General features: G+C 33.8%; 1 protein-coding gene across 1 annotated transcript in view; it reads right to left on the bottom strand.

Annotated features, from left to right (window-relative positions):
- The window catches only part of LOC142348151 (uncharacterized), a 149,026-nt gene extending 144,824 nt beyond the window's left edge, over positions 1–4,202 (bottom strand). Inside the window, exon 1 of the mRNA XM_075399361.1 lies at positions 3,874–4,202. The gene's annotated coding sequence lies outside the window, so the exon portion shown is untranslated. The remainder of the gene's footprint in view (positions 1–3,873) is intronic.
- Between the last annotated feature and the right edge of the window lie 12,510 nt (positions 4,203–16,712).

Here is a 16,712-nt window from a genome sequence, read left to right on the forward strand (position 1 = left end):
ATAGTTAGAAGATAAAACCACAAACTAGATAAATTCAGGTTGAGGTGGAAGGGAAGGGGTCCGGCCATTATTGAGACTGACTTACAGCACACAAAAATATGTTTAAGATTGGTTAATATTCAAAAAAATTTTTGAAATTTTTTTGAAATCTTAACAGCCATTAAATTCAATAGCTTTCAACGGAAGTCAATTAATACGCTCAGTTATGCCTTGATTGGCGAACAGGTATATTATTCATGCATACGTCATCAATAAGACATCATAATAATTCGTATGACTATGGAAACATCAACAAATACAGGCAAAAACCAAAAAAAATTCAGTAGAAAAGTGCAAGAAGAATGTGTTGAAGCAATTTAAACCATAATTTTTCACTGAAAACTTTACACATGATCAATTGAAGTATTCTTTAAGCCACCGGGAGATATCAATATCAGGATAATGTGATAAGATTTCAATAGGAACAAATATTACGAAAATGTGCAACAATTTTTTTTTCAATTTTGAAATCTTGTGGCATTGAAGACATATATCAAATACTTAGAAGAAAAAATCGCTAACCAGATTAATTTGGGATCCAGTAGAAAGGAGGGGGGTCCTGTCATTACTGAGACTGACTTAAAATTCACAAAAGTAAGTATATGATCGGTTAATGTTAAAAAAACTTCTCGAAAAATCATTTTTAAAGTCTTAACAGCCATTAGCTTTCCACTTAAGGCTCTAGATAAGTAAAACGCTCTTAACGCTCATTACGAAACCTATTGACCTTTTAGTCAACAAGTCTATGCAATAGGAATCCAAGAAATTAGTACAAACTTAAAAAGAAAAGAAATTAAATAAACATTTAAAATTACGAAAACTCAGAGTCGAAGCCAAAAAAAAAACACGAGCGATTACTTGAAAACGAATTCTTTGTTCATTGGGCTTCATTTGACTGTAAACCAGGTTTGTCATTAATGGCACTTAGATAAGAAAAAGGACTAGTCTCTAGGTGACTTGAGAAAACAAAAAAAAAATTAAAAAGCGTTCTAAAAAGATAGCTCTCGAATAGAATTCGAATTTTTTTATAGTAAACTTCCTAATGAGACCAAAACTAGTCTTTTGATCACTTATTGTCTATTAGGAACGTTAAATAGATTTATTTTTTGGCGTGAAATGTAATTTTGAATTAATATTTTTACAAAAGGGATCTCAATTTGAAGAAAAATTTCACTAAAAGTGAACAACATCATGCCAAAAATCCAGTGTTCACTCAAAACTTCAATCCTCGATAACTCCTCGAAACAATCGAAATTCAAAAAAATTCTTTTTAGTTTCGAAATCTACAATGAACGAGCTTTTTAATGATACCACTCACATTTCTCTACGATGAATATATCGATCTGCCAAAATTGTTTGAACAAAAAAAACCATTGGAGTATATAATTCCTCCCCCCACAAGTGGAGGGACAAATAGCGGAACAAATAGAGTAAAAGGTCATAAATCATTTCAAAGCATTGAAACAAATAGAGACATTCATGAAGCACTTTTGAGAAATTTTGATGTGAAAGTATGTGAAAAAATTTGATTATAAGAAAATTTAGACGTTTCATCGAAATAGACCAATTATAACCATAAGCTGAAAACTAGCATAGCTGATGGCTAACAAAAAACGGGTTAAAATCGGAAAAGGATCAAGAATAGCTCGAGAAATTAAAGCAATATTCATAACATTTGTAAAAAAACAATTGATCAGAACAAATGTCTGAACGCATCCTACGAAACAAAACCAAAGACAGGCCCAAATCAAAATGTGGGCGTGGAATAAAGCTATCAGTCACGATGATTGGAGAAATTTCAAACCAAAGGAGACTTCTATTTGGTCCATGCAATTTTAAATTTGGCCAAAACAAAAACTCCTTTAAAAACGCACACAACAAATTCTCATCTGAAGTTTTCGTCCAATCTGATGAAAATTATCAGAAGCAACAAATAATTGAGCTATATATCGATTTGAACGCGACTGATTAAAAAAAGAAACAACATCAGATTAAAAAATATTGTCAGAATCGATTTAAAAACCAAAACTGCTAATTTACAATTGCTATTCAAACTTCTCTCCAGCACCAACTAAAAAAGGAACAAAATTACCTGAAAATCAAAGATCATTCCAATAAAAATAATCAGTCTGGCTTTCGTTACATCTATCACTAAAACTATTCAAGAATTTTTCGGGTTCTTTAATTAACAAAATCTTGAAAGCAAACTGAGCATGGCGCAAAGCATAAAAAATTATGAGTTTCCTGGTTATCAAAAAATTCAGAGGAAGTACGTTCCCAGATATTACTATTTCTTTCAAATGAGAAATAACTTGAAAGAAATAGTATATAAAAAAATTCTTCAGTACTTAACACAAGTTAAACCAAGCAGACGGCTCAACTCAGAGATCGAACCACAAAACTTCTAAAAATAAGAGTCAAAACAGTCGAAAAGGTAAAAAGTAAAAGTACAATTCCAGAACCATCTTTGAAAATACGCAGCATATCATTGAATTAGAAAGCGCGCAATAATCACTGCTCACGAGTTTAAGATGTCTAACGTTTACAAGCAAAACACCAACAAGAACCTCAAAGACTGACCGAGAAAAAGCTTTCAGTTTGAAAATGGTACACAAAATTGCAAAGACAAAGCAGCAGAAAAACTACACAAAAAGACAAATAAAGATAATACATAAAAATTAATATAAATCGTTTGATATATTACACAAAAACATTGTTAAAAACATGGAACAACAATAAAAGCATCAACTTTTGAAAGAAAGTTGAAATAATGACCATTTTCCTGCACACTCAACTTTATTAATCTAATTAAGGCACATCAAACAAGGTCCAGCGTCAACAAATCAGAGCTCTATGAATACCGACGATAATCACATAAATGAAATTGAATTGTTATTCTCGCAAATCAAACAACTCTCAGATATAGACACAAACACTGCAAGAAAGATTTCAAAAAGGACGTTCAATGAAAATATTTTTGAACAAAAAACAACCAAAAACCATGGAAGTATAAACAAAGAAGCCAAGCTATTCATTCAAGTTTTAATTGCTAAAAAATTACAACCTAGTTATCAATTTGTTAACAATTGGGAAACTGTATTTTATCTTCTTTAAAATTACCATAATTGTCGATTAATACGATCAAAAAAAAATCAAAAGACAAATCATGAAGTGTAATGAAAACTAGAACCCACACCATGAACGGAAAACAATCACTACGTTAAAACCCGACGTGAAGAGCATGATCTGATTTTGTAAAGAGGACGAAAGTCTGGCCAAAAAGAGGGTTACACACAAACTGGTGGTAAAAACTGGTGGTACGGAAGGATTGATTAAATCTGAGAGTACTATTTTCGTAGAGTTTATTAATATATAAAAACACATTTTTAATACATTTTTAAATAAAATTTATAGAGAAACCGAGCCAAATCATTTTCATAACAGAAACCATGCCAAAATTAACTGGTTTACATAAAAAAGTCAAAAATCACAAATTTCATGGTCAAGAAAGACATAAAAAAAAACTTGGCTTAATAAATTTTTAGATTGAGAGTACAATGATTCAGTACTGATTTAGTCTGAACAGTTGGTCAATGTTTTGATTGAATGAAACATATAACAATGAAGTGAAAGTACAGCTTATAAAATCGGCGAGGCTAACAGAATTTTCTCAATAAAATGAATATGAGTAGCTATGAAAATTCTTGTTGCAGCTGAAACTATGGCACTGGTGTCGGGCTTTCTGTCAAACTAAAGTACGTGCTGAAATTAACCCTAACAACTCAAAATGCTAACATGACAAAATGCTAACAATTCGATGCGTTATAGGAATACCGATAAGCAAATTCTAGGAACAACAATTGGAAGATATTTTGGGAATGAGAAGTAGTAATTAGTGCTTAGCAAAATGACATCAAAATAGATTAGTGGGTTTAAAAACCCTCAGAACTGAATTTGCAAGGACGCTGCTTTGTTATCCAAAAATTGTAGTAAATTTGAATCGAAATTGAGTGAAAGCCTGAAAGGTAAATTTTCAGGGAAAATATCGAGTAAGCAAGCGAAAATAAACAAACAAACAAAATGTAATATGAAATATTATTCTCGAATTACATACTGCTTAAATCTCATATTTGGTATATTTTTGTCCCGTAATTTCACGTACTGTTCCATAGTACAAGGCTTGCGCATTATTTCTTATTTGGCGCTTCACAATTCTCAAGCTTGCGATTTGATTGGCTAACAAGGTTTGAGAGGTACAGGGGAAAATTACTACGGGATGAGGAAAAAAAGGAAAACTGTGAAAAGCACCATTGCTTTTATACACAGACTAAGATCTCTAATTTGTAATGTGTAAAATACCTTTTGTAAAATATATTTTCACGGCAAGGTTAAAGAGCCCGAAGAAAGACTATTCAAAAAGATACTTCCTAGGATGCAAGCGGGTTCTTTCTACTCTCACGAAGGAGTGCAAGACTAAACTCACCCAATTAGCCTAACTTCTCTACCTTTCCACTCCAATGTTATTGTAACCCCTGTCTTTTCACTCCCCCCCCCCCCTTGAATTCAACGACTTGAACCGGAAAGTTGAACCTATAAGCTTGAATTTTTTGCTAAGTAAGGTTTGGCTACTTTTATAATGTGGTTAAAGCTACCATATTAATTTAATTTCTCATGCCGCATTTTTCAAAAATCCTCAATAAATTTTTCAGAACGAGCTAAGCAGCTATTTACATATATTATCGTCAAAAAATAATTTGCAAAAATCCCTTGTAAATAATAAACTTCTATTGTAACGGACTCTTATCAAATTTAGTTCATTTTCTTGATAAATACTAAATTCTCTGATCGAAAAGTGAGACAGATTCGGCTGTTAGGTATTTCGGCTAAATTGATCTGATTGGTCATTTTAGGGAGCGGTATAGCGGTGTATGGGGGCATTGAAGTCCCGTGTAAATAGGGCTAAAGCTTCCTTGCCTCATTCTTTTTTAGCAAAAGTACACGGCACGTGTCTTGTGTGTGTTCTATAATTATGAACTAACCAAGCTTCTAACCGAACAAGCCCCCTCCCTCCCCGGCTAACAACAACCTCAAATACAAGAAATATACAAGTCTTTTTTCGCTTATATTACTCTCTTCTGTTGGAAAGAGTGAAAAATAAGGGCATTTTAATTCGTGAAAAGTGATAAAGAAAAGAGGTAGGGTAGTGAAAAAACATTCACAGCGGCATTCTATACAACTAACTACCAGACTAAAAGCAAGTTTAAAAATGGGGTTAAAAATTAGTTATAGATCTTGTACACGCGGGGTTATTTTACCCTAACACAGATAAAGCCGTGAATAAACTCGCGCTATAGAATGTCTGTAAAAATGTCTGTGCTATCTAATACGGCGTAAACAAGACTTTATTGTTCAAACTTGGCTGAACCAGAAATATGTTCACATTTTTGCTCCCTGTAACTCCCTTGCCTCCGTCCAATATAATTACACTCACATTTGCCGGCTAGCCCTAATGCACCTTAGCCCACTATACACCCGAAACCCTAATTCATTACAAAAATTTAAATCAGAAGATTAGAAGCCAAAAAATGGAAGTAGCTGCAAAAATCTATCTAAACTACGGCTATTTTCTGTTTAAAGACTACCAAATATAAAGACAAAGTTTTGCGACACCATTACCATAAAAATACATTAAGGAGTCATAAACGACACTGCAGAGGGGAGTTGCTTCGGGGAAAGGGGAGTGGGTGCATGCACCGCTGGGAGGTAGTTGGGGGGGGGGGGGGGGGGGGGTTAAGATTGGGGGTAGCATTTAGTTTGGGGTGAAACACATAATAACAAATCCTAAAATAACCATTAGCAACTTCCGCAAATAGAAAGATTGAGTTGCAACAACATCACCACAGCCTTTTAACTCATTTTGAGAGTTCACTGAGCAGGTAACTTAATACCTCACACAAGGAAAGGATTAAAATGGCTGGTTAAGACACTTTGAACAAACTTTATTATCACGCTCTTCCCATTTTGCTAATCAAATTTAGAGGGAAAGATTAACAACTAACTAATGGGTTTGTTTTTCCACGCTTTAAAACCAGCTATACGGGCGTAAATCACGCAAAAAAACTACATGTTTTAATATCGTTTTCACAGAGGAAATGATACAATTCTATTAACATTCAGCTTTTTTAGCCGAAGTGCTCAAAAGCACACTTTAATGGACGCATGGAAATTTTAAAAAATGCGGATTGATAATACCTAGATCATGAAAAATTGAGAAATGAAACAATGATTAAAACTCAGTAAACAACAGTAAACAACCATTTTCTAGTTTTTAATTGAAAATCGCCATTCATTTATTGACTATCAGTTTTAATTAATAAGCTGCTGATAAATTTCAGCTTAAGTGATAAGGAAAATTCAACGCTTAAGCACAGCTATCAGTGAAATTTACATAATTTGAAATTTATTCAAATATTTTTAAGTTTATCGATTACAATTCCTTGTCAATGCCAGTCGCCTTTCTACGATTTGACCGTTATGTTATGTGATAAAATACCACAGGAGGGCGTGAAAAGATGGCGCGGCGAATGGTGCTTAATATTTTGCGAATGAAATCTAACAACTGCTCTCTTTTCCGGTCAAAGTCTGATTTTGAGCGCCCAGGGCGGGCACAAATGACAAAGATCCGCTTTTAATTCCTATCATTTAGCACTTTGCTTGCTTTTCTGAATGCTAAAAGGGTTTTAAAGGGCTATCACCAACACGAACCCACAATACACCAATGCATCATTGAAGGCTACCATAAAGAAATCACGAGGTATTGATTTATTTCACTAAATTGTTTTCAAAGCACTTTAATGAAAAAAAAAACGATCTCAAATGATCAATTGAAAAATGCTGTAAAGGCACCGTGCAAAATCTACCATGCAAAATCTAAGTCTTATCAAAATATTCACCTCAATTAATATAATTAAGGTCATTCTTTTGAAATTGAGCTTAGCTTAAAAAACAGGGCTCATTAGAAGACAGGTAGGATATTGACGTGTATCGGCGAAGCGCGTCATATGCGAAGCAAATATAACACAAAACATAAGGAGAAATTAAATTGACGGTTAAAGAAGACAAGAAACTGATAATAAATCCAAATTTACTTAATTTAAATGAGCAACCAATGTTTCAGCATGGCATTAATGAACGCAAGAAGCCAAAATGATAGCCCAACAGACAGAAAATTATATAAAAGCAACAAAATTACAAATTATTAGGGTTGGCAAAATGCAAAAAAAGCTCGAATCAATAGAAGACAAAATTAACGCAATCAGGTTCATATTTATAAAGGTCCAATATAACTGACATGAAGAGGTGCCTGCATATAAAATTTAAATTTCACATGCAAACAAAAATCAAAGAGCATGAAAAAAATTCTCAGAAACAATTAGAATCTGCAACCCTTCGGAACTATTGCGGCTTGATAATCCTTTGGTACATCCGGTATGTAAATTGAAGGCAGAATTTTTTTGCGAACTATCGGAACAAACAAAACCAACCAAAGTGGCACAAAAGTGTAGCGTCAAATTTTTACCACAGCTTGAAATCGACAGTTGTTCCGGGGCACTTACCTCCATGATCCAACTTTTAAGGTTGGACGTTTCCTTGAAAAATAAATTCAAAAAAAATCCCGCGTTGTTGTTTTGTTTTAGCACATCATCTTGTAAACCTTTCGTAAATAGTCTTCGAAATGTGTTTTTTTATTGGTGCCGGCGTCATTAACTTTTTCTTTTTTCATATAAAGCCTCCAACACAAAATCTCAATAGCTTCTCAAAGCATAAACCGACTGGCGTCTGATGAACTGTTCCCGAACGACAGGCGGGGGCAATTTAGTTTACAGGGTTGTAGCTTAAAAAAATTTTATGGGTCAGTAGGCCAATATTAACATCAATCTCAGGCATGTAGTCGGCTATGCTATCTCAATACGTAGAGTCGGCTAAAAAAATCATAACCCGGGCCCAGGTGTCAACGCTAAAAAACGCAAAATTATGTAAGCTTGGCGTTGAATGCTTTGAATTTATGTACAATCTACACTTGAACAATTTTGCGTTGAATTTAGCATAGATCATACATAATTTTGCGTTGAATTTAGCGTAGATCTTACATAATTTTGGGTTGAATTTAACATAGATCATACAAAATTTTGCGTTGAATTTAGCGTAGATCTTACATAATTTTGGGTTCAATTCGGCACTCGAAATTACATAATTTAGCGAAAAAGAAATCCACATTAATACAGTTTCTCGAGCAAAAAAAAACAACGATTTAGACAAAAAAACAACAAACCTAATTGCGTCAAACAATAAAAAATGCGAATCTGGATTCAACGTCAATCGGATTTCCAAACAAATCATTAAACAAAAAGGTCATTCATGAAACAAAGCTATAAGATTATCCAGTGAAGCTCAATCTAATTCATTTATAGTTTTCATTTTCAAATGAGATTTATTAAGTGATATCGCAAAAATTATCAGTCGATCGGCCAAGCAACATACAGCATGCCGCAACGATAGACATTAATAAAAATTCAGCAGCAGGGTGATTCACCAAAATTCTCCTTTGATCATAAAAAATCAACAGATTTTTTTTAGAAAAAAGAATATCGAAATGTCAAATTTCTGCTGCAAACTAAAAGCAACAAACAGAATGAAAATGTTCCGAACGCAAAGCAAATTGAAGGTTTAATTAATGAGACTGATAAACGAGTTGAAAATAAACGATAAAAAAATGCAAAATTGACAAAACAAACAATATTTTGTCAGACGGACAACTTCCAAGTAATAAAGAGTGTATGCTATTGACCTCAAAAATTAAAAAGTTCATTCACAGCTCGACGCTCCTTTTATTATTGGATATACATCTATATTCCCACAATAGAAACAGACAAGTAAAACATGAAACAGGCAAAACCAAAAAAATGGTAATAACTCCACAAAATCCATAAATAATCGACTGAAAAAAGTAAAATCAAATTTTTTTTGCTGCTTCATTTCAAAGCCCGATGGTACCTGCAACTAATGAGATTCAATAGAGATTCAACCAAAAAAACCATAAAATTGGGACTTGAAAGCGCCTAATTGTCCTCTAGTTAATCAACTTTAGTTATCAGCCCGAAAAAGAACAAAATAAAGGCAAAACTCCAAAATTTTCCAAAATGTTACGAGACCCTAACATGAGAAATATAAAAACAAATTACTTGTTCAAAAAAGCTATATATAGTTTCAGTCGAGCCTGTTCCTTTTTCAAAAATCAGTGGTACCTTTCTCAATCAGAATAAGTGAAGAGAACAAAATTTAGTACAAATACGAGTCAAACAAAAATCACAAAAATTATTGAAACATCGAGTTCAAGACATAAAAACAGTTCGCTGCCTATTGATCATTTTTGACATTAGAATCTCTGCGCCATTAGAAGATATTTATCAGCTCTAAAAGAGAAAAACACAAAATTAACAGTGAAATTGCTGCAAAAACTGGTACATAGAAAAGTTTCTGTTTCTAGTTTAAAAACAATTTGAAAACAATTTAGACGCTGAACCTTCTAATTCTATTGTTTCCTTCACTATTCTAGCGTTACCGAAACTTTTGCTTCCGTTTGACTGCTCGCTGACGTTAAACAGTCGAAAAGTGTGAAGATCTTAACAATGATCTTAACAAAAATGGCGGCTCTCGAATACAATTCGTATTCTTTGGATTGTCGAAAACCACGATTAGAATAATTACAACAACACGAAAATGTCCCTCATATTAAAAAAGGGGTGAAAAATATCCAAAATTGGTCGAAAATAACGCAAAAATTTACAAATGAACAAAAATACGATAATTACCGAATGTTCAGAAAAATTTTAAACTTCTGAAAAACAAAACTTATAAAAAATAATTTAATTTACAATTCTACGTTTGATGATCAATCGACCAAAATCAACTTAACAAAAAAGATCCAGTTCAGCACACAGCTCCTCCCCCACTATGCGCGGTCACAACAATTAGTTTGTGAGAAATGGTGAACTAACGGAAAACCTCTAAGTTTTTCCAGAGAATAGAACTGAAGTCTTTTTTCAGTATATCAAAACTTTCTTCAGATTATGATTATTCCTTTAAGCAAATGAGTGGTCAAAATCGTTTTGAACAAAAAAAATAAAATTAGGGTCCAAAAAAAGAGCTAAGGTTGTACATCAACCTTATGCTCATCACTTATTTGTCAAGGCTATCTAATAATTATTAAGAATTTTTGGACTTGATGACGGAGCATATTGTTAAATTTTTTAAATCTAGCGCATTTTTACTAAGGTTGTGCAAAGAAGAGGTACTAACAAACCACACTCTAGTTCATTTATGCGTACAGAGGAGTCCATGCAATATCAGATTTATTTCATTTCAATTCAGCTTCTTTGAGTAATCAATTTATAATAGAAAAAAAGTGCTGTATTGAAAAGAACAGAGAATAAATGATCGCTTCCCTGGTTAAAAATACATGCATTTTGTCTACGTTGTAATACATACTCACATGTTATTCAAAGAATCCTTTTGACATTGTCAAGCGCAAAATAATATTGTAAAGAAAGATGCCAGAACACTTTTTCTGTTATGCTAGCAATGCTAGTTACTTAATTAAAATGGGAAAACCGGCCAACAACCAATACAGATGTAAACCAAGGCTAACGACCGGCTAGTTTATGAAGTTATTTAATTATTTCCAAATTTGCTGAGGTTGAGGTCATTAATGGAAACCGCGAATATTGACTATTAATTTGTAAAATTCGAAAGTGATTCATGAAAACAGTTTGTCAGGAGACAGCGAATGACTGACTTATCGATGGTGGTTGGCACGAACTGATTTTAACAAATCAAAGAGATTCATGAACAGTTCAATATTATTATCTCAGCGTTTTCGAAGAGAATCGGAGATATGCCAGCCTGCCTTTATTTCTCCAGGCAAAACCACTAACTGTTTTATATACCCTGGACACATAAGTGTTAATAACTACATTAAAGCGCTTTCAGCCTACATTTCACAGCCAGAAGAAAACTCAATGAAACTATATTTTTGACATCATAAGCATGATAGTTGCAGTGAGTCAACGTTAAAGATTACTAGAAATTCTGAAAAAAGGACAACACAATCGACCAAGGTTGAATAAATTGCTCTTTTACATCAAATATTTTTTGCCATTGTTTAGCAAGCATTAAATTCAGCTTCCCATTATTCTGAATGAAAAAAAAATAGTTTCAAACAAAATAAAAACAACAGCTACCAAACTTATTAATTAATAGTACTTAAGTTGAACCTACCAAATGAAAAACTGAGCGGAGGACTATGCTTCCAGTTAAAAAAGTTTTTGTAGTTCAAACCACTCGAAACACGAAGGTACTGGAAAATAAAAAAAATATGAGAAAACAGACTTTGTGCACCAAATCAAATACAGGCAAACGAGAAAGGGTTTTGGATAAATTGTCCAAAGACTAAATATACTCTTATTTCTTCTTCGTTTTCTGTGTAACTATCAGGTTCTTTCTATACGCTTCCAAACAAAGCTGCCATTCGCAATATACTTTTGTGAAGCCTGAAAAACCAAAAAAGACAAAAAAGCAGTGAATAATTTAAACAATAACATGGAAATTTTATCTACTTTCAAATGCTCCTCAATATCAATAGATGCAAGCTCGTACATTAAAAAATATATCAAGATCGGTTTCTGTTTCCTCAGAATCAAAAACTTCATACCTTAATTGGAGCCGTTTGATTAAACACATAGAAAAGCCGCTTGTTTAAAAATCAGTTTTGGTGAAAGCATCCTGAAATGCAAAATTAGTTAGCTTCGTTAGAAACATGAAAAAAAACTTAGCAAAACGCGTCTTCATAACCTGAAACATCAAATCGTAAACCATCAGTTAACGTTCCCAGCCTCTCTAGCACACTGTTAATATCCTAGAAATGAAATAATTTTCTCGGTTTTTAATTTAATTTGTTCGCTTTAAAACTTGACGAGGCAAAGAGTGCACCTGAAGCAGGTGACAGCAGGCTAAAATAATTGTTGCAAATAACTGAGACATTAAAGTGAGCCAAAACGTTTCTCAAAACAGGTATTTTTAGTTTTTGTAGGTACTGAAGTTCACAAAAAACGCTGACAGAAATGTCTTTAAAATGAAAAAAATGCAAATAGCCTTTCAACAGCAAAAACATCCAGAAGTTAAATTAATCAATAAACTAAAAGAAATGTTTCTTGAAATTTTTCCAAACATTCGGGCTTTTTTAAATCGAAATTGTGGTCGGTTTCATGCAAATTCAATACTTTTCTAAAGAAGCATATTGTCAGCGCAGAAAAAAACCATCAAAGTTTCAATCAAAAAGGTCCCTGAAATTTGCAAAATTTCCAATATCCGTGCGTTAGTTTTTAGTTAGTTTAATTTTCAGAAACCTCAAAACTGTTGGAGTGTGCTCACATTCTGCTGCAACTTACTTCAGTAGCACCTTCAATAACTAATGCGAACATTTGGGATAATTTACTGTACAATGGAAAGGGGATCTATTCTGTCGTCCCCCACCTCGCGGGCGTATAGCTGATACTCTAAATAGCAACGTGCTATACAACAACAGATTATTTATGAACGTGTGTTCACGTCTTTATGGAATTATGGAAAGATATGACCCCAACCCAACAGAATTTGACAATTTTACGATTGAAGCCATACTTTAATTTGGCTTCAATACCCTAAGATACAATCATACAGCAGAGGAAAAACAGTGGAAAATCACAACTTTCCGTATTTTCATAAAGGTTGCAAAGCGTGAGCACAAATTTGACATATTAATCATCAAATTTAGTGCAAATAATTTATCTTTTCATTTTAACTTTCAAAATTCGCACCAACTTGCTGGCTCTTGAACAAGCTTCAACTACCAGAATGGGCAATTTATTAATGCGGAGTATAAAAAGTTCAACTTTTAATTTTTGGGTACACTATCTTCCATATCGATAGCTGTAAACTAAGATTTACGTTCATAAACACGGTTAAATTGAAGTTACAATTACGTTCAACAATATAGGTGGCTATTAGCTCCAAAACACAAACCGACTAATGTGGAAGAATTGCCCTCAAACGACAGGCGAGGAAATTTATTTCAGGGACTGTAGCCCAGATAAATTTTTCTTTACGGGTGCAAAAATAATTAACCACGCCGTGATTCGAACCATCGACCTACCGATCCTGCACCAGCAGCACTGCCCACTCGGCTATAAGTCCCTTATTGTTGCAATGCTGCAATCGATTTTATTTTAGCAAAAATCTTTAGAGTGAGAACAAGAGATCACTCAAAAATTAAGAATGGAAGCGTGAAAAAGTCACTTGAGTAGTCAAAGAATGTTCTAGTAGAAAAACGGTCATGCGGAAAAATTGCATTAAAAAAGACCAGCACGTTTACAATAATTGCTACGAACTTCGTTCGAGAGCAATAAAAAAGGAACTATTTCTCCATCAAACCCTGGAAACAACCTTATTTTGTTTCAATCTAAAATTTTCTTAATCCATAGTGACTTTCTCCAAAAAAACAAGAGCACATAAAAATACTTTAGTCACCATGAACAGAAGGTTTCTCTCCTCTTCCCCAATAAAAAATGAAATTAACATAAATTACCCATAAACCAATAACGCGACCAGATGCATGAGTAACCTTGAAATTCGTTATCAAGTATCCAGAAAGCTTTTAACTTCAGAAACTTCAAAAAATCAGGTTCAATAAATATAGAACCAATTGATTTTGAATACAGACTACGGAAAAACTTTAAACATAAACCGGTTAACTTCGGACAAATTGCTCTCGAACGACAAGTGGGGAAATTTAATTCAGAGAAAGCTCTAGTCTAGATAATTTTTTGGCACAAAAAATGCCCACCAAGGAGGGGAGGGATCCCTTGCTCTCCAGCATAATAGACTCAAGCATTAACCACTCGGCTATCAGTTCCCTTTCCTAGACGATCCCACAGCCGATTTTGTTCTAGCGGCAGACTTCACTTTTAAGTGCGAGCAATTTCGGTCACTCAATAATCAAGCGTGAGGAAGCATTAACCAACCATTTGAGCCCCGAAAATGGCACAAAAGGGGCTGGCGAAACTAATCTGTAAACTGTTAAAAACATGAAGGGTGGGTGCAGCCATACAAACAAGCACATGATTATTAGAAATACCGAGTGATTCCTTGATAGTCACGCAATCACCTAGACCATCGAAAAGTCGTCACCATTTTGATATCTAAACAGACGAGGGTCGGAACGATTCGGACCCTCGTCTGAAGGATTTGAACTTTGTTCGATTGAACAACCTAAGATCCACACAAATTCTATTACAAAAAAATACAGATAAACGTTCCAAAGTGACTGTAAGTAATGAAAATGAGTATCAAAATGAGTCTTCCATATCAAAACTAGTGGTCTTATAAGAGATACGATAATCAAAACTAACTTCAATTAATTTTAAAATGTAGTTAATTTTCATTGGCTTCTATTATGCTAGATAAATTACCAGTCAATTTTAATGTTTTGTTTAATACGTAGCAAAGCAGGTAAAACAGCTATCAATTTCAAGTCCAAGAGCTCTACTAGAATCTTGGCGCCAAAACTAAAGCCAAGAAAACACGAATGTTCGGTAAGGTGTGTTCGCACGTTTCGAACCCACTTGTATATACATTCTTGGCTCATTTAAAGAAATGAACAGCTAGTTAATGTTTTCAAAATTGAAACCTTGATGAGGACAAAAAACAGACAGTAGCACCACTGAAGTTTACATACTTTTCTTTTTTTGAAAGAAGTTATCCACTCAGCCAGCTTTCATAGCCTTCATATTTTTATGGTGCACTTACTGTTTACAACTCTTAAAAAGAGAAAATGTGAATAGTGAGTCCTTTTTATCGGTCCAGTGTCAATCAAACAGGATGCTTAAATTAAGGCGCACGTGAGGAACAATCGCATGTGTCAATCTGCCGAAAAATGGCAAATTGAATTTCGGAAAAGAACAACTTTCAGTATTCTCGAAACTCTTTCACAATCCAAAGATTTGGATTGTATTGGTGCACTGTCTTTTTTAAAGACAACCTTCTCACGCCAACTTTCTCACCGCAATGAGAAGTCAAATTAGAGTGGTGATATTAGTCACGATGAAGTGGTAAAGGGAAAAAGAAATGCGTGAGTTTTTTGAAACTATCTTTAGAGCGGAGTGAGAAATTAGGGCTTAAACAAATTTTCGGTTCTTGATAGGGATTATTATTCACGTGGGTCAATTCGAACTCTTTTTGCAGTATTTTGTCCCTTGAGTGGTATTAATTTGTTATATATGTGTTCTATTTAAAACTATTTGCAATAGCCCGAATTCTTCAGTGGACAGCTGATGCCTTTTACGATTTTAGCGCATTTTGTTGTCGTAAGATAGGTTATTTCTTAATTGTTTCGAGCATTTTCCCCCTTGTCCAATCACTTAGTATCATTATCATTATTGAAGGTCTCCTTGGCTAATATTGAGTTATTAATGAATGTAATTATTGGTTCATGGCAGGTGGTTTCCAAGAATTTGACACTATTCGTGTTCACAAGTTAAGTGAATTTTTGAGTTATTGTTTGTTATTCCTTATTGTATAATTATTTATTCTTATTAAGGACGGTCTGATAGATTGGATCAATCTATTCCATTTTATTTTCCCTCCAAAGCCATTGCTTTCTATGACTTAATATTTTCAAGAATATTATCCAATGTTCGTGTAGAACGAGTTCCTGTCCATCATTTTGCCGTCTTATATCTTACTTTGCTAATGGCAGGTCTCATCGGTTGCTAATGAAGCATGAAATTATCTAATTACTAGTTCAAGATGCTAGTTAGTGTTTTTTTTTCATTTTTACAAAAACTTTAAACAAAAATTTAAGTTATGCGTGTATTTGTTGTACTTTTCAATATAGTATCACTAGACCTCATCAAAGGCAGCTCCCGTAAAGTTTCTTACGTTGTATTAATTTGTGCAATTTAACCAATTCAGTTTATAGCTAATGCTGTCTATGACTTATACGTTCTTTATTTTCAGATTCGATCAATGTTTGGCTCCCGCTTTTAGATGTTTTTACAGAGTGAGATACCGTGTTGATACAGCCATTCGAACTGCTATGTGATGTTTTAAGACTTCTAAAGTTCTATTGTATGCTGCTGTTCAGGATTTTTGCATGTAATTTTGCGGTTTTCTTACTTTGACGACACTCACTCTTAAAAAATTGCCTTTTTTGTCAATTTCCTAAGTTTTTGCCTCCTTTTTTGTTTGGCAGTCATTGATTTGCACAAGATTGTTGTTTTGTGTATTCAATCTGAAGATAGGTAGTGTCAATGATACAACTCATAATTTTGTAAGATAACTATATCGAAGGGCCGAAAATGACTGCAGTTAAAAATATCCCGCTGAGCATGTAGTTCCTCCCCCACGTTATGGGTCGGAACTTTAATTTTTTCCTGAATACACTGGTGTCTCGAATTCCGTCAATTTTCCCTTCAAATTTCGTCCAGGTATTTTTCTTATCTCACCTTGGACTTGTTACGTACCAGTTCTGTGGACTACACTCTCAATTTGTTTGACTTTACTTACTTTAGGGATAATAC

Source organism: Convolutriloba macropyga, chromosome 10 (assembly GCF_964194025.1).
Source record: "Convolutriloba macropyga chromosome 10, txConMacr16.3, whole genome shotgun sequence".
Classification (NCBI taxonomy): Eukaryota; Metazoa; Xenacoelomorpha; order Acoela; family Convolutidae; genus Convolutriloba; species Convolutriloba macropyga.